Below are 21,711 nucleotides of genomic sequence, written 5' to 3'. Positions count from 1 at the left end.
GATTTCCATACGCCTCCACATCATTGATCCCTCTGTTTTCAAAATGTTTTCTTTTTTTTTTAAATGATTTTTCCAGCAAGTTGACAGCATATTAGAACGTTTTCTTGTTTGATTACAGCACTGCAACACTGAGCAGCACACTGGAGGCAATCTCTTGAATGTGGCTTTGATGACTGACCATTGGAGAATCGCCCTTTTGTGATTTGAAGTCTTAGCTGGCTTTGGAATCTCTCGGTTAAGTAGCCGAGACGTAATTGGAAATTCATCACAACAGCAATTAAAGGCCTTCCTTCTAAGAGACTTAAAAGAGAGTCCAAGCAATTGGGCAAGGTTTGAGTTGTTTCTTTCGTCTACGACCACACCACAGGGAACGTACCGGTTCTCGTCCGATCACCGAAGTCAAGTCCTGTTGGGCGGCGTCAGTACCTGGCTGGGTGACCACCTGGGAATACGCCGTGTTGTAGACTTTTGGAGCCATTTTGGGACTGGACTCTTCAGAGAAGATTTCCATACGCCTCCACATCATTGATCCCTCTGTTTTCAAAATGTTTTCTTTTTTTTTTAAATGATTTTTCCAGCAAGTTGACAGCATATTAGAACGTTTTCTTGTTTGATTACAGCACTGCAACACTGAGCAGCACACTGGAGGCAATCTCTTGAATGTGGCTTTGATGACTGACCATTGGAGAATCGCCCTTTTGTGATTTGAAGTCTTAGCTGGCTTTGGAATCTCTCGGTTAAGTAGCCGAGACGTAATTGGAAATTCATCACAACAGCAATTAAAGGCCTTCCTTCTAAGAGACTTAAAAGAGAGTCCAAGCAATTGGGCAAGGTTTGAGTTGTTTCTTTCGTCTACGACCACACCACAGGGAACGTACCGGTTCTCGTCCGATCACCGAAGTCAAGTCCTGTTGGGCGGCGTCAGTACCTGGCTGGGTGACCACCTGGGAATACGCCGTGTTGTAGACTTTTGGAGCCATTTTGGGACTGGACTCTTCAGAGAAGATTTCCATACGCCTCCACATCATTGATCCCTCTGTTTTCAAAATGTTTTCTTTTTTTTTTAAATGATTTTTCCAGCAAGTTGACAGCATATTAGAACGTTTTCTTGTTTGATTACAGCACTGCAACACTGAGCAGCACACTGGAGGCAATCTCTTGAATGTGGCTTTGATGACTGACCATTGGAGAATCGCCCTTTTGTGATTTGAAGTCTTAGCTGGCTTTGGAATCTCTCGGTTAAGTAGCCGAGTCGTAATTGGAAATTCATCACAACAGCAATTAAAGGCCTTCCTTCTAAGAGACTTAAAAGAGAGTCCAAGCAATTGGGCAAGGTTTGAGTTGTTTCTTTCGTCTACGACCACACCACAGGGAACGTACCGGTTCTCGTCCGATCACCGAAGTCAAGTCCTGTTGGGCGGCGTCAGTACCTGGCTGGGTGACCACCTGGGAATACGCCGTGTTGTAGACTTTTGGAGCCATTTTGGGACTGGACTCTTCAGAGAAGATTTCCATACGCCTCCACATGATTGATCCCTCTGTTTTCAAAATGTTTTCTTTTTTTTTTAAATGATTTTTCCAGCAAGTTGACAGCATATTAGAACGTTTTCTTGTTTGATTACAGCACTGCAACACTGAGCAGCACACTGGAGGCAATCTCTTGAATGTGGCTTTGATGACTGACCATATTGGAGAATCGCCCTTTTGTGATTTGAAGTCTTAGCTGGCTTTGGAATCTCTCGGTTAAGTAGCCGAGACGTAATTGGAAATTCATCACAACAGCAATTAAAGGCCTTCTTCTAAGAGACTTAAAAGAGAGTCCAAGCAATTGGGCAAGGTTTGAGTTGTTTCTTTCGTCTACGACCACACCACAGGGAACGTACCGGTTCTCGTCCGATCACCGAAGTCAAGTCCTGTTGGGCGGCGTCAGTACCTGCTGGGTGACCACCTGGAATACGCCGTGTTGTAGACTTTTGGAGCCATTTTGGGACTGGACTCTTCAGAGAAGATTTCCATACGCCTCCACATCATTGATCCCTCTGTTTTCAAAATGTTTTCTTTTTTTTTTTTAAATGATTTTTTCCAGCAAGTTGACAGCATATTAGAACGTTTTCTTGTTTGATTACAGCACTGCAACACTGAGCAGCACACTGGAGGCAATCTCTTGAATGTGGCTTTGATGACTGACCATTGGAGAATCGCCCCTTTTGTGATTTGAAGTCTTAGCTGCTTTGGAATCTCTCGGTTAAGTAGCCGAGACGTAATTGGAAATTCATCACAACAGCAATTAAAGGCCTTCCTTCTAAGAGACTTAAAAGAGAGTCCAAGCAATTGGGCAAGGTTTGAGTTGTTTCTTTCGGTCTACGACCACACCACAGGGAACGTACCGGTTCTCGTCCGATCACCGAAGTCAAGTCCTGTTGGGCGGCGTCAGTACCTGGCTGGGTGACCACCTGGGAATACGCCGTGTTGTAGACTTTTGGAGCCATTTTGGGACTGGACTCTTCAGAGAAGATTTCCATACGCCTCCACATCATTGATCCCTCTGTTTTCAAAATGTTTTCTTTTTTTTTTTAATGATTTTTCCAGCAAGTTGACAGCATATTAGAACGTTTTCTTGTTTGATTACAGCACTGCAACACTGAGCAGCACACTGGAGGCAATCTCTTGAATGTGGCTTTGATGACTGACCATTGGAGAATCGCCCTTTTGTGATTTGAAGTCTTAGCTGGCTTTGGAATCTCTCGGTTAAGTAGCCGAGACGTAATTGGATATTCATCACAACAGCAATTAAAGGCCTTCCTTCTAAGAGACTTAAAAGAGAGTCCAAGCAATTGGGCAAGGTTTGAGTTGTTTCTTTCGTCTACGACCACACCACAGGGAACGTACCGGTTCTCGTCCGATCACCGAAGTCAAGTCCTGTTGGGCGGCGTCAGTACCTGGCTGGGTGACCACCTGGGAATACGCCGTGTTGTAGACTTTTGGAGCCATTTTGGGACTGGACTCTTCAGAGAAGATTTCCCATACGCCTCCACATCATTGATCCCTCTGTTTTCAAAATGTTTCTCTTTTTTTTTTTAAATGATTTTTCCAGCAAGTTGACAGCATATTAGAACGTTTTCTTGTTTGATTACAGCACTGCAACACTGAGCAGCACACTGGAGGCAATCTCTTGAATGTGGCTTTGATGACTGACCATTGAGAATCGCCCCTTTTGTGATTTGAAGTCTTAGCTGGCTTTGGAATCTCTCGGTTAAGTAGCCGAGACGTAATTGGAAATTCATCACAACAGCAATTAAAGGCCTTCCTTCTAAGAGACTTAAAAGAGAGTCCAAGCAATTGGGCAAGGTTTGAGTTGTTTCTTTCGTCTACGACCACACCACAGGGAACGTACCGGTTCTCGTCCGATCACCGAAGTCAAGTCCTGTTGGGCGGCGTCAGTACCTGGCTGGGTGACCACCTGGGAATACGCCGTGTTGTAGACTTTTGGAGCCATTTTGGGACTGGACTCTTCAGAGAAGATTTCCATACGCCTCCACATCATTGATCCCTCTGTTTTCAAAATGTTTTCTTTTTTTTTTAAATGATTTTTCCAGCAAGTTGACAGCATATTAGAACGTTTTCTTGTTTGATTACAGCACTGCAACACTGAGCAGCACACTGGAGGCAATCTCTTGAATGTGGCTTTGATGACTGACCATTGGAGAATCGCCCTTTTGTGATTTGAAGTCTTAGCTGGCTTTGGAATCTCTCGGTTAAGTAGCCGAGACGTAATTGGAAATTCATCACAACAGCAATTAAAGGCCTTCCTTCTAAGAGACTTAAAAGAGAGTCCAAGCAATTGGGCAAGGTTTGAGTTGTTTCTTTCGTCTACGACCACACCACAGGGAACGTACCGGTTCTCGTCCGATCACCGAAGTCAAGTTCCTGTTGGGTCGGCGTCAGTACCTGGCTGGGTGACCACCTGGGAATACGCCGTGTTGTAGACTTTTGGAGCCATTTGGGACTGGACTCTTCAGAGAAGATTTCCATACGCCTCCACATCATTGATCCCTCTGTTTTCAAAATGTTTTCTTTTTTTTTTTAAATGATTTTTCCAGCAAGTTGACAGCATATTAGAACGTTTTCTTGTTTGATTACAGCACTGCAACACTGAGCAGCACACTGGAGGCAATCTCTTGAATGTGGCTTTGATGACTGACCATTGGAGAATCGCCCTTTTGTGATTTGAAGTCTTAGCTGGCTTTGGAATCTCTCGGTTAAGTAGCCGAGACGTAATTGGAAATTCATCACAACAGCAATTAAAGGCCTTCCTTCTAAGAGACTTAAAAAGAGAGTCCAAGCAATTGGGCAAGGTTTGAGTTGTTTCTTTCGTCTACGACCACACCACAGGGAACGTACCGGTTCTCGTCCGATCACCGAAGTCAAGTCCTGTTGGGCGGCGTCAGTACCTGGCTGGGTGACCACCTGGGAATACGCCGTGTTGTAGACTTTTGGAGCCATTTTGGGACTGGACTCTTCAGAGAAGATTTCCATACGCCTCCACATCATTGATCCCTCTGTTTTCAAAATGTTTTCTTTTTTTTTTAAATGATTTTTCCAGCAAGTTGACAGCATATTAGAACGTTTTCTTGTTTGATTACAGCACTGCAACACTGAGCAGCACACTGGAGGCAATCTCTTGAATGTGGCTTTGATGACTGACCATTGGAGAATCGCCCTTTTGTGATTTGAAGTCTTAGCTGGCTTTGGAATCTCTCGGTTAAGTAGCCGAGACGTAATTGGAAATTCATCACAACAGCAATTAAAGGCCTTCCTTCTAAGAGACTTAAAAGAGAGTCCAAGCAATTGGGCAAGGTTTGAGTTGTTTCTTTCGTCTACGACCACACCACAGGGAACGTACCGGTTCTCGTCCGATCACCGAAGTCAAGTCCTGTTGGGCGGCGTCAGTACCTGGCTGGGTGACCACCTGGGAATACGCCGTGTTGTAGACTTTTGGAGCCATTTTGGACTGGACTCTTCAGAGAAGATTTCCATACGCCTCCACATCATTGATCCCTCTGTTTTCAAAATGTTTTCTTTTTTTTTAAATGATTTTTCCAGCAAGTTGACAGCATATTAGAACGTTTTCTTGTTTGATTACAGCACTGCAACACTGAGCAGCACACTGGAGGCAATCTCTTGAATGTGGCTTTGATGACTGACCATTGGAGAATCGCCCTTTTGTGATTTGAAGTCTTAGCTGGCTTTGGAATCTCTCGGTTAAGTAGCCGAGACGTAATTGGAAATTCATCACAACAGCAATTAAAGGCCTTCCTTCTAAGAGACTTAAAAGAGAGTCCAAGCAATTGGGCAAGGTTTGAGTTGTTTCTTTCGTCTACGACCACACCACAGGGAACGTACCGGTTCTCGTCCGATCACCGAAGTCAAGTCCTGTTGGGCGGCGTCAGTACCTGGCTGGGTGACCACCTGGGAATACGCCGTGTTGTAGACTTTTGGAGCCATTTTGGGACTGGACTCTTCAGAGAAGATTTCCATACGCCTCCACATCATTGATCCCTCTGTTTTCAAAATGTTTTCTTTTTTTTTTAAATGATTTTTCCAGCAAGTTGACAGCATATTAGAACGTTTTCTTGTTTGATTACAGCACTGCAACACTGAGCAGCACACTGGAGGCAATCTCTTGAATGTGGCTTTGATGACTGACCATTGGAGAATCGCCCTTTTGTGATTTGAAGTCTTAGCTGGCTTTGAATCTCTCGGTTAAGTAGCCGAGACGTAATTGGAAATTCATCACAACAGCAATTAAAGGCCTTCCTTCTAAGAGACTTAAAAGAGAGTCCAAGCAATTGGGCAAGGTTTGAGTTGTTTCTTTCGTCTACGACCACACCACAGGGAACGTACCGGTTCTCGTCCGATCACCGAAGTCAAGTCCTGTTGGGGCGGCGTCAGTACCTGGCTGGGTGACCACCTGGGAATACGCCGTGTTGTAGACTTTTGGAGCCATTTTGGGACTGGACTCTTCAGAGAAGATTTCCATACGCCTCCACATGATTGATCCCTCTGTTTTCAAAATGTTTTCTTTTTTTTTTAATGATTTTTCAGCAAGTTGACAGCATATTAGAACGTTTTCTTGTTTGATTACAGCACTGCAACACTGAGCAGCACACTGGAGGCAATCTCTTGAATGTGGCTTTGATGACTGACCATTGGAGAATCGCCCTTTTGTGATTTGAAGTCTTAGCTGGCTTTGGAATCTCTCGGTTAAGTAGCCGAGACGTAATTGGAAATTCATCACAACAGCAATTAAAGGCCTTCCTTCTAAGAGACTTAAAAGAGAGTCCAAGCAATTGGGCAAGGTTTGAGTTGTTTCTTTCGTCTACGACCACACCACAGGGAACGTACCGGTTCTCGTCCGATCACCGAAGTCAAGTCCTGTTGGGCGGCGTCAGTACCTGGCTGGGTGACCACCTGGGAATACGCCGTGTTGTAGACTTTTGGAGCCATTTTGGGACTGGACTCTTCAGAGAAGATTTCCATACGCCTCCACATCATTGATCCCTCTGTTTTCAAAATGTTTTCTTTTTTTTTTAAATGATTTTTCCAGCAAGTTGACAGCATATTAGAACGTTTTCTTGTTTGATTACAGCACTGCAACACTGAGCAGCACACTGGAGGCAATCTCTTGAATGTGGCTTTGATGACTGACCATTGGAGAATCGCCCTTTTGTGATTTGAAGTCTTAGCTGGCTTTGGAATCTCTCGGTTAAGTAGCCGAGACGTAATTGGAAATTCATCACAACAGCAATTAAAGGCCTTCCTTCTAAGAGACTTAAAAGAGAGTCCAAGCAATTGGGCAAGGTTTGAGTTGTTTCTTTCGTCTACGACCACACCACAGGGAACGTACCGGTTCTCGTCCGATCACCGAAGTCAAGTCCTGTTGGGCGGCGTCAGTACCTGGCTGGGTGACCACCTGGGAATACGCCGTGTTGTAGACTTTTGGAGCCATTTTGGGACTGGACTCTTCAGAGAAGATTTCCATACGCCTCCACATCATTGATCCCTCTGTTTTCAAAATGTTTTTCTTTTTTTTTTAATGATTTTTTCCAGCAAGTTGACAGCATATTAGAACGTTTTCTTGTTTGATTACAGCACTGCAACACTGAGCAGCACACTGGAGGCAATCTCTTGAATGTGGCTTTGATGACTGACCATTGGAGAATCGCCTTTTGTGATTTGAAGTCTTAGCTGGCTTTGGAATCTCTCGGTTAAGTAGCCGAGACGTAATTGGAAATTCATCACAACAGCAATTAAAGGCCTTCCTTCTAAGAGACTTAAAAGAGAGTCCAAGCAATTGGGCAAGGTTTGAGTTGTTTCTTTCGTCTACGACCACACCACAGGGAACGTACCGGTTCTCGTCCGATCACCGAAGTCAAGTCCTGTTGGGCGGCGTCAGTACCTGGCTGGGTGACCACCTGGGAATACGCCGTGTTGTAGACTTTTGGAGCCATTTTGGGACTGGACTCTTCAGAGAAGATTTCCATACGCCTCCACATCATTGATCCCTCTGTTTTCAAAATGTTTTCTTTTTTTTTTAAATGATTTTTCCAGCAAGTTGACAGCATATTAGAACGTTTTCTTGTTTGATTACAGCACTGCAACACTGAGCAGCACACTGGAGGCAATCTCTTGAATGTGGCTTTGATGACTGACCATTGGAGAATCGCCCTTTTGTGATTTGAAGTCTTAGCTGGCTTTGGAATCTCTCGGTTAAGTAGCCGAGACGTAATTGGAAATTCATCACAACAGCAATTAAAGGCCTTCCTTCTAAGAGACTTAAAAGAGAGTCCAAGCAATTGGCAAGGTTTGAGTTGTTTCTTTCGTCTACGACCACACCACAGGGAACGTACCGGTTCTCGTCCGATCACCGAAGTCAAGTCCTGTTGGGCGGCGTCAGTACCTGGCTGGGTGACCACCTGGGAATACGCCGTGTTGTAGACTTTTGGAGCCATTTTGGGACTGGACTCTTCAGAGAAGATTTCCATACGCCTCCACATCATTGATCCCTCTGTTTTCAAATGTTTTCTTTTTTTTTTAAATGATTTTTCCAGCAAGTTGACAGCATATTAGAACGTTTTCTTGTTTGATTACAGCACTGCAACACTGAGCAGCACACTGGAGGCAATCTCTTGAATGTGGCTTTGATGACTGACCATTGGAGAATCGCCCTTTTGTGATTTGAAGTCTTAGCTGGCTTTGGAATCTCTCGGTTAAGTAGCCGAGACGTAATTGGAAATTCATCACAACAGCAAATTAAAGGCCTTCCTTCTAAGAGACTTAAAAGAGAGTCCAAGCAATTGGGGCAAGGTTTGAGTTGTTTCTTTCGTCTACGACCACACCACAGGGAACGTACCGGTTCTCGTCCGATCACCGAAGTCAAGTCCTGTTGGGCGGCGTCAGTACCTGGCTGGGTGACCACCTGGGAATACGCCGTGTTGTAGACTTTGGAGCCATTTTGGGACTGGACTCTTCAGAGAAGATTTCCATACGCCTCCACATCATTGATCCCTCTGTTTTCAAAATGTTTTCTTTTTTTTTTAAATGATTTTTCCAGCAAGTTGACAGCATATTAGAACGTTTTCTTGTTTGATTACAGCACTGCAACACTGAGCAGCACACTGGAGGCAATCTCTTGAATGTGGCTTTGATGACTGACCATTGGAGAATCGCCCTTTTGTGATTTGAAGTCTTAGCTGGCTTTGGAATCTCTCGGTTAAGTAGCCGAGACGTAATTGGAAATTCATCACAACAGCAATTAAAGGCCTTCCTTCTAAGAGACTTAAAAGAGAGTCCAAGCAATTGGGCAAGGTTTGAGTTGTTTCTTTCGTCTACGACCACACCACAGGGAACGTACCGGTTCTCGTCCGATCACCGAAGTCAAGTCCTGTTGGGCGGCGTCAGTACCTGGCTGGGTGACCACCTGGGAATACGCCGTGTTGTAGACTTTTGGAGCCATTTTGGGACTGGACTCTTCAGAGAAGATTTCCATACGCCTCCACATCATTGATCCCTCTGTTTTCAAAATGTTTTCTTTTTTTTTTAAATGATTTTTCCAGCAAGTTGACAGCATATTAGAACGTTTTCTTGTTTGATTACAGCACTGCAACACTGAGCAGCACACTGGAGGCAATCTCTTGAATGTGGCTTTGATGACTGACCATTGGAGAATCGCCCTTTTGTGATTTGAAGTCTTAGCTGGCTTTGGAATCTCTCGGTTAAGTAGCCGAGACGTAATTGGAAATTCATCACAACAGCAATTAAAGGCCTTCCTTCTAAGAGACTTAAAAGAGAGTCCAAGCAATTGGGCAAGGTTTGAGTTGTTTCTTTCGTCTACGACCACACCACAGGGAACGTACCGGTTCTCGTCCGATCACCGAAGTCAAGTCCTGTTGGGCGGCGTCAGTACCTGGCTGGGTGACCACCTGGAATACGCCGTGTTGTAGACTTTTGGAGCCATTTTGGGACTGGACTCTTCAGAGAAGATTTCCATACGCCTCCACATCATTGATCCCTCTGTTTTCAAAATGTTTTCTTTTTTTTTTAAATGATTTTTCCAGCAAGTTGACAGCATATTAGAACGTTTTCTTGTTTGATTACAGCACTGCAACACTGAGCAGCACACTGGAGGCAATCTCTTGAATGTGGCTTTGATGACTGACCATTGAGAATCGCCCTTTTGTGATTTGAAGTCTTAGCTGGCTTTGGAATCTCTCGGTTAAGTAGCCGAGACGTAATTGGAAATTCATCACAACAGCAATTAAAGGCCTTCCTTCTAAGAGACTTAAAAGAGAGTCCAAGCAATTGGGCAAGGTTTGAGTTGTTTCTTTCGTCTACGACCACACCACAGGGAACGTACCGGTTCTCGTCCGATCACCGAAGTCAAGTCCTGTTGGGCGGCGTCAGTACCTGGCTGGGTGACCACCTGGGAATACGCCGTGTTGTAGACTTTTGGAGCCATTTTGGGACTGGACTCTTCAGAGAAGATTTCCATACGCCTCCACATCATTGATCCCTCTGTTTTCAAAATGTTTTCTTTTTTTTTTAAATGATTTTTCCAGCAAGTTGACAGCATATTAGAACGTTTTCTTGTTTGATTACAGGCACTGCAACACTGAGCAGCACACTGGAGGCAATCTCTTGAATGTGGGCTTTGATGACTGACCATTGGAGAATCGCTCCTTTTGTGATTTGAAGTCTTAGCTGGCTTTGGAATCTCTCGGTTAAGTAGCCGAGACGTAATTGGAAATTCATCACAACAGCAATTAAAGGCCTTCCTTCTAAGAGACTTAAAAGAGAGTCCAAGCAATTGGGCAAGGTTTGAGTTGTTTCTTTCGTCTACGACCACACCACAGGGAACGTACCGGTTCTCGTCCGATCACCGAAGTCAAGTCCTGTTGGGCGGCGTCAGTACCTGGCTGGGTGACCACCTGGGAATACGCCGTGTTGTAGACTTTTGGAGCCATTTTGGGACTGGACTCTTCAGAGAAGATTTCCATACGCCTCCACATCATTGATCCCTCTGTTTTCAAAATGTTTTCTTTTTTTTTTTAAATGATTTTTCCAGCAAGTTGACAGCATATTAGAACGTTTTCTTGTTTGATTACAGCACTGCAACACTGAGCAGCACACTGGAGGCAATCTCTTGAATGTGGCTTTGAATGACTGACCATTGGAGAATCGCCCTTTTGTGATTTGAAGTCTTAGCTGGCTTTGGAATCTCTCGGTTAAGTAGCCGAGACGTAATTGGAAATTCATCACAACAGCAATTAAAGGCCTTCCTTCTAAGAGACTTAAAAGAGAGTCCAAGCAATTGGGCAAGGTTTGAGTTGTTTCTTTCGTCTACGACCACACCACAGGGAACGTACCGGTTCTCGTCCGATCACCGAAGTCAAGTCCTGTTGGGCGGCGTCAGTACCTGGCTGGGTGACCACCTGGGAATACGCCGTGTTGTAGACTTTTGGAGCCATTTTGGGACTGGACTCTTCAGAGAAGATTTCCATACGCCTCCACATCATTGATCCCTCTGTTTTCAAAATGTTTTCTTTTTTTTTTAAATGATTTTTCCAGCAAGTTGACAGCATATTAGAACGTTTTCTTGTTTGATTACAGCACTGCAACACTGAGCAGCACACTGGAGGCAATCTCTTGAATGTGGCTTTGATGACTGACCATTGGAGAATCGCCCTTTTGTGATTTGAAGTCTTAGCTGGCTTTGGAATCTCTCGGTTAAGTAGCCGAGACGTAATTGGAAATTCATCACAACAGCAATTAAAGGCCTTCCTTCTAAGAGACTTAAAAGAGAGTCCAAGCAATTGGGCAAGGTTTGAGTTGTTTCTTTCGTCTACGACCACACCACAGGGAACGTACCGGTTCTCGTCCGATCACCGAAGTCAAGTCCTGTTGGGCGGCGTCAGTACCTGGCTGGGGTGACCACCTGGGAATACGCCGTGTTGTAGACTTTTGGAGCCATTTTGGGACTGGACTCTTCAGAGAAGATTTCCATACGCCTCCACATCATTGATCCCTCTGTTTTCAAAATGTTTTCTTTTTTTTTTTAAATGATTTTTCCAGCAAGTTGACAGCATATTAGAACGTTTTCTTGTTTGATTACAGCACTGCAACACTGAGCAGCACACTGGAGGCAATCTCTTGAATGTGGCTTTGATGACTGACCATTGGAGAATCGCTCCTTTTGTGATTTGAAGTCTTAGCTGGCTTTGGAATCTCTCGGTTAAGTAGCCGAGACGTAATTGGAAATTCATCACAACAGCAATTAAAGGCCTTCCTTCTAAGAGACTTAAAAGAGAGTCCAAGCAATTGGGCAAGGTTTGAGTTGTTTCTTTCGTCTACGACCACACCACAGGGAACGTACCGGTTCTCGTCCGATCACCGAAGTCAAGTCCTGTTGGGCGGCGTCAGTACCTGGCTGGGTGACCACCTGGGAATACGCCGTGTTGTAGACTTTTGGAGCCATTTTGGGACTGGACTCTTCAGAGAAGATTTCCATACGCCTCCACATCATTGATCCCTCTGTTTTCAAAATGTTTTCTTTTTTTTTTAAATGATTTTTCCAGCAAGTTGACAGCATATTAGAACGTTTTCTTGTTTGATTACAGCACTGCAACACTGAGCAGCACACTGGAGGCAATCTCTTGAATGTGGCTTTGATGACTGACCATTGGAGAATCGCCCTTTTGTGATTTGAAGTCTTAGCTGGCTTTGGAATCTCTCGGTTAAGTAGCCGAGACGTAATTGGAAATTCATCACAACAGCAATTAAAGGCCTTCCTTCTAAGAGACTTAAAAGAGAGTCCAAGCAATTGGGCAAGGTTTGAGTTGTTTCTTTCGTCTACGACCACACCACAGGGAACGTACCGGTTCTCGTCCGATCACCGAAGTCAAGTCCTGTTGGGCGGCGTCAGTACCTGGCTGGGTGACCACCTGGAATACGCCGTGTTGTAGACTTTTGGAGCCATTTTGGGACTGGACTCTTCAGAGAAGATTTCCATACGCCTCCACATCATTGATCCCTCTGTTTTCAAAATGTTTTCTTTTTTTTTTTAAATGATTTTTCCAGCAAGTTGACAGCATATTAGAACGTTTTCTTGTTTGATTACAGCACTGCAACACTGAGCAGCACACTGGAGGCAATCTCTTGAATGTGGCTTTGATGACTGACCATTGGAGAATCGCCCTTTTGTGATTTGAAGTCTTAGCTGGCTTTGGAATCTCTCGGTTAAGTAGCCGAGACGTAATTGGAAATTCATCACAACAGCAATTAAAGGCCTTCCTTCTAAGAGACTTAAAAGAGAGTCCAAGCAATTGGGCAAGGTTTGAGTTGTTTCTTTCGTCTACGACCACACCACAGGGAACGTACCGGTTCTCGTCCGATCACCGAAGTCAAGTCCTGTTGGGCGGCGTCAGTACCTGGCTGGGTGACCACCTGGGAATACGCCGTGTTGTAGACTTTTGGAGCCATTTTGGGACTGGACTCTTCAGAGAAGATTTCCATACGCCTCCACATCATTGATCCCTCTGTTTTCAAAATGTTTTCTTTTTTTTTTTTTAAATGATTTTTCCAGCAAGTTGACAGCATATTAGAACGTTTTCTTGTTTGATTACAGCACTGCAACACTGAGCAGCACACTGGAGGCAATCTCTTGAATGTGGCTTTGATGACTGACCATTGGAGAATCGCCCTTTTGTGATTTGAAGTCTTAGCTGGCTTTGGAATCTCTCGGTTAAGTAGCCGAGACGTAATTGGAAATTCATCACAACAGCAATTAAAGGCCTTCCTTCTAAGAGACTTAAAAGAGAGTCCAAGCAATTGGGCAAGGTTTGAGTTGTTTCTTTCGTCTACGACCACACCACAGGGAACGTACCGGTTCTCGTCCGATCACCGAAGTCAAGTCCTGTTGGGCGGCGTCAGTACCTGGCTGGGTGACCACCTGGGAATACGCCGTGTTGTAGACTTTTGGAGCCATTTTGGGACTGGACTCTTCAGAGAAGATTTCCATACGCCTCCACATCATTGATCCCTCTGTTTTCAAAATGTTTTCTTTTTTTTTTAAATGATTTTTCCAGCAAGTTGACAGCATATTAGAACGTTTTCTTGTTTGATTACAGCACTGCAACACTGAGCAGCACACTGGAGGCAATCTCTTGAATGTGGCTTTGATGACTGACCATTGGAGAATCGCCCTTTTGTGATTTGAAGTCTAAGCTGGCTTTGGAATCTCTCGGTTAAGTAGCCGAGACGTAATTGGAAATTCATCACAACAGCAATTAAAGGCCTTCCTTCTAAGAGACTTAAAAGAGAGTCCAAGCAATTGGGCAAGGTTTGAGTTGTTTCTTTCGTCTACGACCACACCACAGGGAACGTACCGGTTCTCGTCCGATCACCGAAGTCAAGTCCTGTTGGGCGGCGTCAGTACCTGGCTGGGTGACCACCTGGGAATACGCCGTGTTGTAGACTTTTGGAGCCATTTTGGGACTGGACTCTTCAGAGAAGATTTCCATACGCCTCCACATCATTGATCCCTCTGTTTTCAAAATGTTTTCTTTTTTTTTTTAAATGATTTTTCCAGCAAGTTGACAGCATATTAGAACGTTTTCTTGTTTGATTACAGCACTGCAACACTGAGCAGCACACTGGAGGCAATCTCTTGAATGTGGCTTTGATGACTGACCATTGGAGAATCGCCCTTTTGTGATTTGAAGTCTTAGCTGGCTTTGGAATCTCTCGGTTAAGTAGCCGAGACGTAATTGGAAATTCATCACAACAGCAATTAAAGGCCTTCCTTCTAAGAGACTTAAAAGAGAGTCCAAGCAATTGGGCAAGGTTTGAGTTGTTTCTTTCGTCTACGACCACACCACAGGGAACGTACCGGTTCTCGTCCGATCACCGAAGTCAAGTCCTGTTGGGCGGCGTCAGTACCTGGCTGGGTGACCACCTGGGAATACGCCGTGTTGTAGACTTTTGGAGCCATTTTGGGACTGGACTCTTCAGAGAAGATTTCCATACGCCTCCACATCATTGATCCCTCTGTTTTCAAAATGTTTTCTTTTTTTTTTTTTAAATGATTTTTCCAGCAAGTTGACAGCATATTAGAACGTTTTCTTGTTTGATTACAGCACTGCAACACTGAGCAGCACACTGGAGGCAATCTCTTGAATGTGGCTTTGATGACTGACCATTGGAGAATCGCCCTTTTGTGATTTGAAGTCTTAGCTGGCTTTGGAATCTCTCGGTTAAGTAGCCGAGACGTAATTGGAAATTCATCACAACAGCAATTAAAGGCCTTCCTTCTAAGAGACTTAAAAGAGAGTCCAAGCAATTGGGCAAGGTTTGAGTTGTTTCTTTCGTCTACGACCACACCACAGGGAACGTACCGGTTCTCGTCCGATCACCGAAGTCAAGTCCTGTTGGGCGGCGTCAGTACCTGGCTGGGTGACCACCTGGGAATACGCCGTGTTGTAGACTTTTGGAGCCATTTTGGGACTGGACTCTTCAGAGAAGATTTCCATACGCCTCCACATCATTGATCCCTCTGTTTTCAAAATGTTTTCTTTTTTTTTTTTTAAATGATTTTTCCAGCAAGTTGACAGCATATTAGAACGTTTTCTTGTTTGATTACAGCACTGCAACACTGAGCAGCACACTGGAGGCAATCTCTTGAATGTGGCTTTGATGACTGACCATTGGAGAATCGCCCTTTTGTGATTTGAAGTCTTAGCTGGCTTTGGAATCTCTCGGTTAAGTAGCCGAGACGTAATTGGAAATTCATCACAACAGCAATTAAAGGCCTTCCTTCTAAGAGACTTAAAAGAGAGTCCAAGCAATTGGGCAAGGTTTGAGTTGTTTCTTTCGTCTACGACCACACCACAGGGAACGTACCGGTTCTCGTCCGATCACCGAAGTCAAGTCCTGTTGGGCGGCGTCAGTACCTGGCTGGGTGACCACCTGGGAATACGCCGTGTTGTAGACTTTTGGAGCCATTTTGGGACTGGACTCTTCAGAGAAGATTTCCATACGCCTCCACATCATTGATCCCTCTGTTTTCAAAATGTTTTCTTTTTTTTTTTTTAAATGATTTTTCCAGCAAGTTGACAGCATATTAGAACGTTTTCTTGTTTGATTACAGCACTGCAACACTGAGCAGCACACTGGAGGCAATCTCTTGAATGTGGCTTTGATGACTGACCATTGGAGAATCGCCCTTTTGTGATTTGAAGTCTTAGCTGGCTTTGGAATCTCTCGGTTAAGTAGCCGAGACGTAATTGGAAATTCATCACAACAGCAATTAAAGGCCTTCCTTCTAAGAGACTTAAAAGAGAGTCCAAGCAATTGGGCAAGGTTTGAGTTGTTTCTTTCGTCTACGACCACACCACAGGGAACGTACCGGTTCTCGTCCGATCACCGAAGTCAAGTCCTGTTGGGCGGCGTCAGTACCTGGCTGGGTGACCACCTGGGAATACGCCGTGTTGTAGACTTTTGGAGCCATTTTGGGACTGGACTCTTCAGAGAAGATTTCCATACGCCTCCACATCATTGATCCCTCTGTTTTCAAAATGTTTTCTTTTTTTTTTTAAATGATTTTTCCAGCAAGTTGACAGCATATTAGAACGTTTTCTTGTTTGATTACAGCACTGCAACACTGAGCAGCACACTGGAGGCAATCTCTTGAATGTGGCTTTGATGACTGACCATTGGAGAATCGCTCTTTTGTGATTTGAAGTCTTAGCTGGCTTTGGAATCTCTCGGTTAAGTAGCCGAGACGTAATTGGAAATTCATCACAACAGCAATTAAAGGCCTTCCTTCTAAGAGACTTAAAAGAGAGTCCAAGCAATTGGGCAAGGTTTGAGTTGTTTCTTTCGTCTACGACCACACCACAGGGAACGTACCGGTTCTCGTCCGATCACCGAAGTCAAGTCCTGTTGGGCGGCGTCAGTACCTGGCTGGGTGACCACCTGGGAATACGCCGTGTTGTAGACTTTTGGAGCCATTTTGGGACTGGACTCTTCAGAGAAGATTTCCATACGCCTCCACATCATTGATCCCTCTGTTTTCAAAATGTTTTCTTTTTTTTTTAAATGATTTTTCCAGCAAGTTGACAGCATATTAGAACGTTTTCTTGTTTGATTACAGCACTGCAACACTGAGCAGCACACTGGAGGCAATCTCTTGAATGTGGCTTTGATGACTGACCATTGGAGAATCGCCCTTTTGTGATTTGAAGTCTTAGCTGGCTTTGGAATCTCTCGGTTAAGTAGCCGAGACGTAATTGGAAATTCATCACAACAGCAATTAAAGGCCTTCCTTCTAAGAGACTTAAAAGAGAGTCCAAGCAATTGGGCAAGGTTTGAGTTGTTTCTTTCGTCTACGACCACACCACAGGGAACGTACCGGTTCTCGTCCGATCACCGAAGTCAAGTCCTGTTGGGCGGCGTCAGTCCGATCACCGAAGTCAAGTCCTGTTGGGCGGCGTCAGTACCTGGCTGGGTGACCACCTGGGAATACGCCGTGTTGTAGACTTTTGGAGCCATTTTGGGACTGGACTCTTCAGAGAAGATTTCCATACGCCTCCACATCATTGATCCCTCTGTTTTCAAAATGTTGTCTTTTTTTTTTTGGAATTATTTTTCCAGCAAGTTGACAGCATATTAGAAGATTTTCTTGTTTGATTACAGCACTGCAACACTGAGCAGCACACTGGAGGCAATCTCTTGAATGTGGCTTTGATGACTGACCATTGGAGAATCGCCCTTTTGTGATTTGAAGTCTTAGCTGGCTTTGGAATCTCTGGGTTAAGTAGCCGAGACGTAATTGGAAATTCATGACAACAGCAATTAAAGGCCTTCCTTCTAAGAGACTTAAAAGAGAGTCCAAGCAATTGGGCAAGGTTTGAGTTGTTTCTTTCGTCTACGACCACACCACAGGGAACGTACCGGTTCTCGTCCGATCACCGAAGTCAAGTCCTGTTGGGCGGCGTCAGTACCTGGCTGGGTGACCACCTGGGAATACGCCGTGTTGTAGACTTTTGGAGCCATTTTGGGACTGGACTCTTCAGAGAAGATTTCCATACGCCTCCACATCATTGATCCCTCTGTTTTCAAAATGTTGTCTTTTTTTTTTTGGAATTATTTTTCCAGCAAGTTGACAGCATATTAGAAGATTTTCTTGTTTGATTACAGCACTGCAACACTGAGCAGCACACTGGAGGCAATCTCTTGAATGTGGCTTTGATGACTGACCATTGGAGAATCGCCCTTTTGTGATTTGAAGTCTTAGCTGGCTTTGGAATCTCTGGGTTAAGTAGCCGAGACGTAATTGGAAATTCATGACAACAGCAATTAAAGGCCTTCCTTCTAAGAGACTTAAAAGAGAGTCCAAGCAATTGGGCAAGGTTTGAGTTGTTTCTTTCGTCTACGACCACACCACAGGGAACGTACCGGTTCTCGTCCGATCACCGAAGTCAAGTCCTGTTGGGCGGCGTCAGTACCTGGCTGGGTGACCACCTGGGAATACGCCGTGTTGTAGACTTTTGGAGCCATTTTGGGACTGGACTCTTCAGAGAAGATTTCCATACGCCTCCACATCATTGATCCCTCTGTTTTCAAAATGTTGTCTTTTTTTTTTTGGAATTATTTTTCCAGCAAGTTGACAGCATATTAGAAGATTTTCTTGTTTGATTACAGCACTGCAACACTGAGCAGCACACTGGAGGCAATCTCTTGAATGTGGCTTTGATGACTGACCATTGGAGAATCGCCCTTTTGTGATTTGAAGTCTTAGCTGGCTTTGGAATCTCTGGGTTAAGTAGCCGAGACGTAATTGGAAATTCATGACAACAGCAATTAAAGGCCTTCCTTCTAAGAGACTTAAAAGAGAGTCCAAGCAATTGGGCAAGGTTTGAGTTGTTTCTTTCGTCTACGACCACACCACAGGGAACGTACCGGTTCTCGTCCGATCACCGAAGTCAAGTCCTGTTGGGCGGCGTCAGTACCTGGCTGGGTGACCACCTGGGAATACGCCGTGTTGTAGACTTTTGGAGCCATTTTGGGACTGGACTCTTCAGAGAAGATTTCCATACGCCTCCACATCATTGATCCCTCTGTTTTCAAAATGTTGTCTTTTTTTTTTTGGAATTATTTTTCCAGCAAGTTGACAGCATATTAGAAGATTTTCTTGTTTGATTACAGCACTGCAACACTGAGCAGCACACTGGAGGCAATCTCTTGAATGTGGCTTTGATGACTGACCATTGGAGAATCGCCCTTTTGTGATTTGAAGTCTTAGCTGGCTTTGGAATCTCTGGGTTAAGTAGCCGAGACGTAATTGGAAATTCATGACAACAGCAATTAAAGGCCTTCCTTCTAAGAGACTTAAAAGAGAGTCCAAGCAATTGGGCAAGGTTTGAGTTGTTTCTTTCGTCTACGACCACACCACAGGGAACGTACCGGTTCTCGTCCGATCACCGAAGTCAAGTCCTGTTGGGCGGCGTCAGTACCTGGCTGGGTGACCACCTGGAATACGCCGTGTTGTAGACTTTTGGAGCCATTTTGGGACTGGACTCTTCAGAGAAGATTTCCATACGCCTCCACATCATTGATCCCTCTGTTTTCAAAATGTTGTCTTTTTTTTTTTGGAATTATTTTTCCAGCAAGTTGACAGCATATTAGAAGATTTTCTTGTTTGATTACAGCACTGCAACACTGAGCAGCACACTGGAGGCAATCTCTTGAATGTGGCTTTGATGACTGACCATTGGAGAATCGCCCTTTTGTGATTTGAAGTCTTAGCTGGCTTTGGAATCTCTGGGTTAAGTAGCCGAGACGTAATTGGAAATTCATGACAACAGCAATTAAAGGCCTTCCTTCTAAGAGACTTAAAAGAGAGTCCAAGCAATTGGGCAAGGTTTGAGTTGTTTCTTTCGTCTACGACCACACCACAGGGAACGTACCGGTTCTCGTCCGATCACCGAAGTCAAGTCCTGTTGGGCGGCGTCAGTACCTGGCTGGGTGACCACCTGGGAATACGCCGTGTTGTAGACTTTTGGAGCCATTTTGGGACTGGACTCTTCAGAGAAGATTTCCATACGCCTCCACATCATTGATCCCTCTGTTTTCAAAATGTTGTCTTTTTTTTTTTGGAATTATTTTTCCAGCAAGTTGACAGCATATTAGAAGATTTTCTTGTTTGATTACAGCACTGCAACACTGAGCAGCACACTGGAGGCAATCTCTTGAATGTGGCTTTGATGACTGACCATTGGAGAATCGCCCTTTTGTGATTTGAAGTCTTAGCTGGCTTTGGAATCTCTGGGTTAAGTAGCCGAGACGTAATTGGAAATTCATGACAACAGCAATTAAAGGCCTTCCTTCTAAGAGACTTAAAAGAGAGTCCAAGCAATTGGGCAAGGTTTGAGTTGTTTCTTTCGTCTACGACCACACCACAGGGAACGTACCGGTTCTCGTCCGATCACCGAAGTCAAGTCCTGTTGGGCGGCGTCAGTACCTGGCTGGGTGACCACCTGGGAATACGCCGTGTTGTAGACTTTTGGAGCCATTTTGGGACTGGACTCTTCAGAGAAGATTTCCATACGCCTCCACATCATTGATCCCTCTGTTTTCAAAATGTTGTCTTTTTTTTTTTGGAATTATTTTTCCAGCAAGTTGACAGCATATTAGAAGATTTTCTTGTTTGATTACAGCACTGCAACACTGAGCAGCACACTGGAGGCAATCTCTTGAATGTGGCTTTGATGACTGACCATTGGAGAATCGCCCTTTTGTGATTTGAAGTCTTAGCTGGCTTTGGAATCTCTGGGTTAAGTAGCCGAGACGTAATTGGAAATTCATGACAACAGCAATTAAAGGCCTTCCTTCTAAGAGACTTAAAAGAGAGTCCAAGCAATTGGGCAAGGTTTGAGTTGTTTCTTTCGTCTACGACCACACCACAGGGAACGTACCGGTTCTCGTCCGATCACCGAAGTCAAGTCCTGTTGGGCGGCGTCAGTACCTGGCTGGGTGACCACCTGGGAATACGCCGTGTTGTAGACTTTTGGAGCCATTTTGGGACTGGACTCTTCAGAGAAGATTTCCATACGCCTCCACATCATTGATCCCTCTGTTTTCAAAATGTTGTCTTTTTTTTTTTGGAATTATTTTTCCAGCAAGTTGACAGCATATTAGAAGATTTTCTTGTTTGATTACAGCACTGCAACACTGAGCAGCACACTGGAGGCAATCTCTTGAATGTGGCTTTGATGACTGACCATTGGAGAATCGCCCTTTTGTGATTTGAAGTCTTAGCTGGCTTTGGAATCTCTGGGTTAAGTAGCCGAGACGTAATTGGAAATTCATGACAACAGCAATTAAAGGCCTTCCTTCTAAGAGACTTAAAAGAGAGTCCAAGCAATTGGGCAAGGTTTGAGTTGTTTCTTTCGTCTACGACCACACCACAGGGAACGTACCGGTTCTCGTCCGATCACCGAAGTCAAGTCCTGTTGGGCGGCGTCAGTACCTGGCTGGGTGACCACCTGGGAATACGCCGTGTTGTAGACTTTTGGAGCCATTTTGGGACTGGACTCTTCAGAGAAGATTTCCATACGCCTCCACATCATTGATCCCTCTGTTTTCAAAATGTTGTCTTTTTTTTTTTGGAATTATTTTTCCAGCAAGTTGACAGCATATTAGAAGATTTTCTTGTTTGATTACAGCACTGCAACACTGAGCAGCACACTGGAGGCAATCTCTTGAATGTGGCTTTGATGACTGACCATTGGAGAATCGCCCTTTTGTGATTTGAAGTCTTAGCTGGCTTTGGAATCTCTGGGTTAAGTAGCCGAGACGTAATTGGAAATTCATGACAACAGCAATTAAAGGCCTTCCTTCTAAGAGACTTAAAAGAGAGTCCAAGCAATTGGGCAAGGTTTGAGTTGTTTCTTTCGTCTACGACCACACCACAGGGAACGTACCGGTTCTCGTCCGATCACCGAAGTCAAGTCCTGTTGGGCGGCGTCAGTACCTGGCTGGGTGACCACCTGGGAATACGCCGTGTTGTAGACTTTTGGAGCCATTTGGGACTGGACTCTTCAGAGAAGATTTCCATACGCCTCCACATCATTGATCCCTCTGTTTTCAAAATGT

The 21,711-nt window shown here is 44.6% G+C and overlaps 35 non-coding genes and 8 pseudogenes across 35 annotated transcripts; all 43 read left to right on the top strand.

Annotated features, from left to right (window-relative positions):
- Window positions 1-348: 348 nt before the first annotated feature.
- Window positions 349-467, top strand: LOC149095730 (5S ribosomal RNA). The gene has a single exon (XR_016204778.1). It is a non-coding gene; the product is annotated as a 5S ribosomal RNA (ribosomal RNA).
- Window positions 468-850: 383 nt separating this feature from the next.
- On the top strand, window positions 851-969 carry LOC149095729 (5S ribosomal RNA). Its single transcript, XR_016204776.1, has one exon. It is a non-coding gene; the product is annotated as a 5S ribosomal RNA (ribosomal RNA).
- Window positions 970-1,352: 383 nt separating this feature from the next.
- Window positions 1,353-1,471, top strand: LOC149095728 (5S ribosomal RNA). The gene has a single exon (XR_016204775.1). It is a non-coding gene; the product is annotated as a 5S ribosomal RNA (ribosomal RNA).
- Window positions 1,472-1,855: 384 nt separating this feature from the next.
- Window positions 1,856-1,972, top strand: LOC149095727 (5S ribosomal RNA; annotated as a pseudogene).
- A 387-nt stretch (window positions 1,973-2,359) lies between these two features.
- On the top strand, window positions 2,360-2,478 carry LOC149095726 (5S ribosomal RNA). The gene has a single exon (XR_016204774.1). It is a non-coding gene; the product is annotated as a 5S ribosomal RNA (ribosomal RNA).
- A 383-nt stretch (window positions 2,479-2,861) lies between these two features.
- LOC149095725 (5S ribosomal RNA) lies at window positions 2,862-2,980 on the top strand. The gene has a single exon (XR_016204773.1). It is a non-coding gene; the product is annotated as a 5S ribosomal RNA (ribosomal RNA).
- Window positions 2,981-3,366: 386 nt separating this feature from the next.
- On the top strand, window positions 3,367-3,485 carry LOC149095724 (5S ribosomal RNA). Its single transcript, XR_016204772.1, has one exon. It is a non-coding gene; the product is annotated as a 5S ribosomal RNA (ribosomal RNA).
- Window positions 3,486-3,868: 383 nt separating this feature from the next.
- Window positions 3,869-3,989, top strand: LOC149095723 (5S ribosomal RNA; annotated as a pseudogene).
- A 384-nt stretch (window positions 3,990-4,373) lies between these two features.
- LOC149095722 (5S ribosomal RNA) lies at window positions 4,374-4,492 on the top strand. Its single transcript, XR_016204771.1, has one exon. It is a non-coding gene; the product is annotated as a 5S ribosomal RNA (ribosomal RNA).
- A 383-nt stretch (window positions 4,493-4,875) lies between these two features.
- Window positions 4,876-4,994, top strand: LOC149095721 (5S ribosomal RNA). Its single transcript, XR_016204770.1, has one exon. It is a non-coding gene; the product is annotated as a 5S ribosomal RNA (ribosomal RNA).
- A 381-nt stretch (window positions 4,995-5,375) lies between these two features.
- On the top strand, window positions 5,376-5,494 carry LOC149095720 (5S ribosomal RNA). The gene has a single exon (XR_016204769.1). It is a non-coding gene; the product is annotated as a 5S ribosomal RNA (ribosomal RNA).
- Window positions 5,495-5,876: 382 nt separating this feature from the next.
- Window positions 5,877-5,996, top strand: LOC149095719 (5S ribosomal RNA; annotated as a pseudogene).
- Window positions 5,997-6,377: 381 nt separating this feature from the next.
- On the top strand, window positions 6,378-6,496 carry LOC149095718 (5S ribosomal RNA). Its single transcript, XR_016204768.1, has one exon. It is a non-coding gene; the product is annotated as a 5S ribosomal RNA (ribosomal RNA).
- Window positions 6,497-6,879: 383 nt separating this feature from the next.
- On the top strand, window positions 6,880-6,998 carry LOC149095717 (5S ribosomal RNA). The gene has a single exon (XR_016204767.1). It is a non-coding gene; the product is annotated as a 5S ribosomal RNA (ribosomal RNA).
- Window positions 6,999-7,381: 383 nt separating this feature from the next.
- Window positions 7,382-7,500, top strand: LOC149095716 (5S ribosomal RNA). Its single transcript, XR_016204765.1, has one exon. It is a non-coding gene; the product is annotated as a 5S ribosomal RNA (ribosomal RNA).
- A 382-nt stretch (window positions 7,501-7,882) lies between these two features.
- LOC149095715 (5S ribosomal RNA) lies at window positions 7,883-8,001 on the top strand. The gene has a single exon (XR_016204764.1). It is a non-coding gene; the product is annotated as a 5S ribosomal RNA (ribosomal RNA).
- A 384-nt stretch (window positions 8,002-8,385) lies between these two features.
- LOC149095714 (5S ribosomal RNA) lies at window positions 8,386-8,504 on the top strand. Its single transcript, XR_016204763.1, has one exon. It is a non-coding gene; the product is annotated as a 5S ribosomal RNA (ribosomal RNA).
- Window positions 8,505-8,886: 382 nt separating this feature from the next.
- LOC149095713 (5S ribosomal RNA) lies at window positions 8,887-9,005 on the top strand. Its single transcript, XR_016204762.1, has one exon. It is a non-coding gene; the product is annotated as a 5S ribosomal RNA (ribosomal RNA).
- Window positions 9,006-9,388: 383 nt separating this feature from the next.
- On the top strand, window positions 9,389-9,506 carry LOC149095712 (5S ribosomal RNA; annotated as a pseudogene).
- Window positions 9,507-9,888: 382 nt separating this feature from the next.
- Window positions 9,889-10,007, top strand: LOC149095711 (5S ribosomal RNA). Its single transcript, XR_016204761.1, has one exon. It is a non-coding gene; the product is annotated as a 5S ribosomal RNA (ribosomal RNA).
- Window positions 10,008-10,393: 386 nt separating this feature from the next.
- Window positions 10,394-10,512, top strand: LOC149095710 (5S ribosomal RNA). Its single transcript, XR_016204760.1, has one exon. It is a non-coding gene; the product is annotated as a 5S ribosomal RNA (ribosomal RNA).
- A 385-nt stretch (window positions 10,513-10,897) lies between these two features.
- LOC149095709 (5S ribosomal RNA) lies at window positions 10,898-11,016 on the top strand. The gene has a single exon (XR_016204759.1). It is a non-coding gene; the product is annotated as a 5S ribosomal RNA (ribosomal RNA).
- Window positions 11,017-11,399: 383 nt separating this feature from the next.
- LOC149095708 (5S ribosomal RNA) lies at window positions 11,400-11,519 on the top strand (annotated as a pseudogene).
- A 385-nt stretch (window positions 11,520-11,904) lies between these two features.
- On the top strand, window positions 11,905-12,023 carry LOC149095707 (5S ribosomal RNA). The gene has a single exon (XR_016204758.1). It is a non-coding gene; the product is annotated as a 5S ribosomal RNA (ribosomal RNA).
- A 383-nt stretch (window positions 12,024-12,406) lies between these two features.
- LOC149095706 (5S ribosomal RNA) lies at window positions 12,407-12,524 on the top strand (annotated as a pseudogene).
- A 384-nt stretch (window positions 12,525-12,908) lies between these two features.
- Window positions 12,909-13,027, top strand: LOC149095705 (5S ribosomal RNA). The gene has a single exon (XR_016204757.1). It is a non-coding gene; the product is annotated as a 5S ribosomal RNA (ribosomal RNA).
- A 386-nt stretch (window positions 13,028-13,413) lies between these two features.
- On the top strand, window positions 13,414-13,532 carry LOC149095704 (5S ribosomal RNA). Its single transcript, XR_016204756.1, has one exon. It is a non-coding gene; the product is annotated as a 5S ribosomal RNA (ribosomal RNA).
- Window positions 13,533-13,915: 383 nt separating this feature from the next.
- On the top strand, window positions 13,916-14,034 carry LOC149095703 (5S ribosomal RNA). The gene has a single exon (XR_016204754.1). It is a non-coding gene; the product is annotated as a 5S ribosomal RNA (ribosomal RNA).
- A 384-nt stretch (window positions 14,035-14,418) lies between these two features.
- LOC149095702 (5S ribosomal RNA) lies at window positions 14,419-14,537 on the top strand. Its single transcript, XR_016204753.1, has one exon. It is a non-coding gene; the product is annotated as a 5S ribosomal RNA (ribosomal RNA).
- Window positions 14,538-14,923: 386 nt separating this feature from the next.
- LOC149095701 (5S ribosomal RNA) lies at window positions 14,924-15,042 on the top strand. The gene has a single exon (XR_016204752.1). It is a non-coding gene; the product is annotated as a 5S ribosomal RNA (ribosomal RNA).
- A 386-nt stretch (window positions 15,043-15,428) lies between these two features.
- On the top strand, window positions 15,429-15,547 carry LOC149095700 (5S ribosomal RNA). The gene has a single exon (XR_016204751.1). It is a non-coding gene; the product is annotated as a 5S ribosomal RNA (ribosomal RNA).
- A 386-nt stretch (window positions 15,548-15,933) lies between these two features.
- Window positions 15,934-16,052, top strand: LOC149095699 (5S ribosomal RNA). Its single transcript, XR_016204750.1, has one exon. It is a non-coding gene; the product is annotated as a 5S ribosomal RNA (ribosomal RNA).
- Window positions 16,053-16,436: 384 nt separating this feature from the next.
- LOC149095698 (5S ribosomal RNA) lies at window positions 16,437-16,555 on the top strand. The gene has a single exon (XR_016204747.1). It is a non-coding gene; the product is annotated as a 5S ribosomal RNA (ribosomal RNA).
- A 383-nt stretch (window positions 16,556-16,938) lies between these two features.
- LOC149095697 (5S ribosomal RNA) lies at window positions 16,939-17,095 on the top strand (annotated as a pseudogene).
- A 385-nt stretch (window positions 17,096-17,480) lies between these two features.
- Window positions 17,481-17,599, top strand: LOC149095696 (5S ribosomal RNA). Its single transcript, XR_016204745.1, has one exon. It is a non-coding gene; the product is annotated as a 5S ribosomal RNA (ribosomal RNA).
- A 385-nt stretch (window positions 17,600-17,984) lies between these two features.
- LOC149095695 (5S ribosomal RNA) lies at window positions 17,985-18,103 on the top strand. The gene has a single exon (XR_016204734.1). It is a non-coding gene; the product is annotated as a 5S ribosomal RNA (ribosomal RNA).
- Window positions 18,104-18,488: 385 nt separating this feature from the next.
- LOC149095694 (5S ribosomal RNA) lies at window positions 18,489-18,607 on the top strand. Its single transcript, XR_016204723.1, has one exon. It is a non-coding gene; the product is annotated as a 5S ribosomal RNA (ribosomal RNA).
- A 385-nt stretch (window positions 18,608-18,992) lies between these two features.
- Window positions 18,993-19,110, top strand: LOC149095693 (5S ribosomal RNA; annotated as a pseudogene).
- Window positions 19,111-19,495: 385 nt separating this feature from the next.
- On the top strand, window positions 19,496-19,614 carry LOC149095692 (5S ribosomal RNA). The gene has a single exon (XR_016204712.1). It is a non-coding gene; the product is annotated as a 5S ribosomal RNA (ribosomal RNA).
- A 385-nt stretch (window positions 19,615-19,999) lies between these two features.
- Window positions 20,000-20,118, top strand: LOC149095691 (5S ribosomal RNA). The gene has a single exon (XR_016204788.1). It is a non-coding gene; the product is annotated as a 5S ribosomal RNA (ribosomal RNA).
- A 385-nt stretch (window positions 20,119-20,503) lies between these two features.
- On the top strand, window positions 20,504-20,622 carry LOC149095690 (5S ribosomal RNA). Its single transcript, XR_016204777.1, has one exon. It is a non-coding gene; the product is annotated as a 5S ribosomal RNA (ribosomal RNA).
- A 385-nt stretch (window positions 20,623-21,007) lies between these two features.
- On the top strand, window positions 21,008-21,126 carry LOC149095689 (5S ribosomal RNA). Its single transcript, XR_016204766.1, has one exon. It is a non-coding gene; the product is annotated as a 5S ribosomal RNA (ribosomal RNA).
- A 385-nt stretch (window positions 21,127-21,511) lies between these two features.
- LOC149095688 (5S ribosomal RNA) lies at window positions 21,512-21,630 on the top strand. The gene has a single exon (XR_016204755.1). It is a non-coding gene; the product is annotated as a 5S ribosomal RNA (ribosomal RNA).
- Window positions 21,631-21,711: the final 81 nt, after the last annotated feature.

The sequence above is a fragment of the Orbicella faveolata genome, unplaced genomic scaffold (assembly GCF_042242905.1).
Source record: "Orbicella faveolata isolate gen_17 unplaced genomic scaffold, um_ofav_v1 contig_48, whole genome shotgun sequence".
Taxonomy (NCBI): Eukaryota; Metazoa; Cnidaria; class Anthozoa; order Scleractinia; family Merulinidae; genus Orbicella; species Orbicella faveolata.
This window is presented reverse-complemented; position numbering and strand designations above follow the sequence as displayed.